The 3,508-nt window shown below is 41.8% G+C and overlaps 1 protein-coding gene across 27 annotated transcripts in view; it reads left to right on the top strand.

Annotated features, from left to right (window-relative positions):
• BABAM2 (BRISC and BRCA1 A complex member 2) overlaps positions 1 to 3,508 on the top strand; it is a 456,851-nt gene that overhangs the window by 348,999 nt on the left and 104,344 nt on the right. The window lies entirely within an intron of this gene.

The raw sequence follows: 3,508 nt of genomic DNA, 5'->3' as shown, positions 1-3,508 counted from the left end.
GATTTCCTTCTCACCCTGCTTCCTCACCGCGCCACTCTGCAGGTCAGGAGTATCAATGCCAAGTGGTCCCTTTCATCTCCTCATAATTCTTCCCCAGCCGCTTAGTGGGTTAGTCAGGCCCTGCCTTCTCTTCAGCCAGCCCTGCAGTCCTGGGAATGTCTTGTCTCTGCACAGGGTGAGTTTCCTGTTGTACATGCTCAGCCCAATATTTTTTGATTCATGAATATTAAAGAATTAGAGATCACAAGGCCTTACCACCATCTTGCACCCTCTAAAAACATAATGACCCTTTATTTCATGGCACTTGACTTAGTTTATTCAGCATGATCAGGGCAGCATTCAGGCTATAGCAAGCCTGTTAAATATTTACCCATGAGGCGGATATTTATACATGAATCAGCAGCACTTATCAGTGTGTGACACTGGATGTAGATTTTGGACCCTTACAAGCTAAGAAACTACTGAGTTAAATAAAGGGTGAAATGACGTCCTTTAAAAAATACACTCTCAGTTAAAACTATCTTTCGTAGTGCCTAAAGTGCTTTACACTTGTTGAGGCTCACCCCGGACAGCCAACCAAGTCATTCAGAATCAGACCTGCCAGAGTGGCTAGTCCGTCACATTTGAGATCAAATGAATCTGATTGTTTGATGGTTGGGTTGGGAGAGTACTGAGATATTAACAAAATTAAGAGGAGATCCTGCCTTGCTGCTGTGTGGGAAATTGTAAATGGAAATGAGCCATACATCACAGTGTCTACTTTGGTGACGGTCTGAAGCCTCTAGGAGCCCCTCATCATACTGGGATGCTGGCCTGGCTCACTGATAGCCAGATCCGCTGTTTCTTTCCATCCCTGTAGTCTTTCATGATTAAAAATCCCCCTGCTCTCAGGGAGGTAACATATATCAGCAGAAACAGCCTAGACTCTGGTGACAGGCAAACCTGTGTTCAGATCTTGGTTTTACCTCTGTCTAATTGTGTGAACCTAGGCAGTATTTTCTGTTCTCTGAGCCTCAGTTTTTTCACATGTGAAATTACAACAATACTTCCCACCTCTTTGAACTATGGAGAGCATTTAATTAGATAATATGATAAAGCACCTAGCAACATGTGTTAGTTCTTGGTAGTGACCAAAGCAGGGTGCCGACACATGGGCCTGGCAGCAGAACACCTGGCCTTTGGAGCTCTTCACACCTCTGCTTTTCTCCGTCATTACAGGTGATTTTTGTCTAACGACTGTATTTCAGAATGGCACAATCAAAACAGAGGGAGACAGTTTCAAGTTTAAAGGATTACTCAGACTGTTTTCCTTCCTTGCATATAATTTAATGACTGTAATATTTTATATAATTCAAAGCCTATTACTGTCAACTCCAGGGAAGTGTCCAAATTATTTTCTTTTTTGGAATTTTATTATGCCAAGGATTGTTCGTCTAAGTGAGCTATGAGTAGCTTGGATCTTGTCATTCTCTATGTTATACAGATATTCAACCAGTAGCTACAGGACATAAATATTGTATTTATTTTTCTTGCACTATGGATTATTTTTTTCTTAATCAGCTTTCTATCCTAATGAAATCATTAGAACCTTCTGGTTAGATGTGTGCCTTCTGTGTTATTTGTGCATACAAAAAGAGGAGACAAAAAGCCTTCCTCTGGTTTATAGGAAGTCATAGGAATTTTCGTAGCTGTCTTCAGAGTTTAGGCTAAATCTAATCTAATGCCTACTCTAAGCGTAGCAAAAGGAAATGATGGCCTTGCTGATTCTAGGCAGTTGCAGAATGCAGATGATTCATTAATGTCATACTTAGCCAAACACTGTCTTACAATTTTCTCAACTGTCTAGAGTTGTGCTTTTAGGTTAGATCTGAGTAGAAAAAGTCAATATTGAATATTTCCACTCCACATTGACTTCCTTGTGTCACTTTAGATTTTGTTCATTTAGACTTTTTATTTGCATGAGCAAACACAAAATTCATTTATTTATTTATTTTGAGATGGAGTCTCACTTTTGTCGCCCGGGCTGGAGTGCAGTGGCACGATCTCGGCTCACTGCAGCCTCCACCTCCTTGGGTTCAAGCGATTCTCCTGCCTCAGCCTTCCGAGTAGCTGGGATTATAGGGGTCTGCAACCACGCCCAGCCAATTTTTGTATTTTTAGTACAGACAAGGTTTCACCATGTTGGCCAGGATGGTCTGGATCTCTTGACCTTGTGATCCACCCACCTCGGCCTGCCAAAGTGCTGGGATTACGGGTGTGAGCCACCATGCCCGGCCCCACTCAATTTATTTTTACCAAGAAAATTAATTTCAGAAATCTGTAGTCAATAGAGAGACAGGATGGGTTTGTAGTCCTTTTAGTAGTGTTTTATACATGTATATGCACATTCACATACATACTCCCTGTATCACAAACCCTACACTGAATCAAAGTGCCCTAAACTTTTTCTTGGTTTGTGTGTTTGTTTGTTTGTTTGTTTGTTGAGACGGGGTCTCACTCTGTCGCCCAGGCTAGGGTACAGAGGCACGATCTTGGCTCACTGCAACCTCTGCCTCCAGGCTCAGGTGATCCTCCCACCTCAGTTTCCTGAATAGCTAAGGCTACAGATGTGCACTACCATGCCTGGCTAATTTTTAAAATTTTTTGTAGAGATGAAGTCTTCCTATGTTGTCCAAGCTGATCTCGAACTCCTGGACTCAAGTGATTTACCAACCTCAGCCTCCCAAAGTGCTGGGATTATAGTCGTGAGCCACTGCACCTGGCTGACCTGAACTCTTTAGAAATGATTTTCTAGCCTGGTGTAGTGGCTCACACCTGTAATCCCAGCACTTTGGGAGGCCAAGGCGGGTGGATCACAAGGTCAGGATATCGAGACCATCCTGGCTAACACGGTGAAACCCCGTCTCTACTAAAAATGCAAAAAATTCACCTGGCGTGGTGGCAGGCGCCTGTAGTCCCAGCTACTTGGGAGGCTGAGGCAGGAGAATGGCATGAACCCGGGAGGCGGAGCTTGCAGTGAGCCAAGATCACACCAACGCACTCCATCCTGGGCGACTGAGCGAGACTCGGTCTCAAAAAAAAAGAAATGATTTTCTAGGCAGTTATTGTCACATCTTTTTCTTCCACTTACAACCTTGTAACTGTGGGGTCTTGGATAATAATCCAACATTATAAATAAATAATCACAACATTAAGAAGTAATCACAACATTAAGGGATTTTAGGGATTTTTAAAAATATCCCATCGTATTACAGAGAGGGTTTAGGGGACTTATAGAAGTATATGCATTAAAATGAAATTAAGAAAAGAAAAACAAGCTAAGGCAAAAGGAAAGGGAGCATAGGAAAGAAGATGAAGTGAAGATTAAGGGTGATAAATGAAATGTATGCTTTAAAGTTCTGAACAATTTCTTTTAATAATTGTGTGCTGGTTAATTTAAACTGAAAAAAAAGAGGTTTTTTTTTGTTTTTTGTTTTTTTTTCTTTTGAGACTGAGTCTCGCTGTATCG

The sequence above is a fragment of the Macaca mulatta genome, chromosome 13, assembly GCF_049350105.2.
Source record: "Macaca mulatta isolate MMU2019108-1 chromosome 13, T2T-MMU8v2.0, whole genome shotgun sequence".
Lineage (NCBI taxonomy): Eukaryota > Metazoa > Chordata > Mammalia > Primates > Cercopithecidae > Macaca > Macaca mulatta.
The sequence above is the reverse complement of the archived record's forward strand: the minus strand, read 5'-3'. Positions and strand labels throughout refer to the sequence as shown.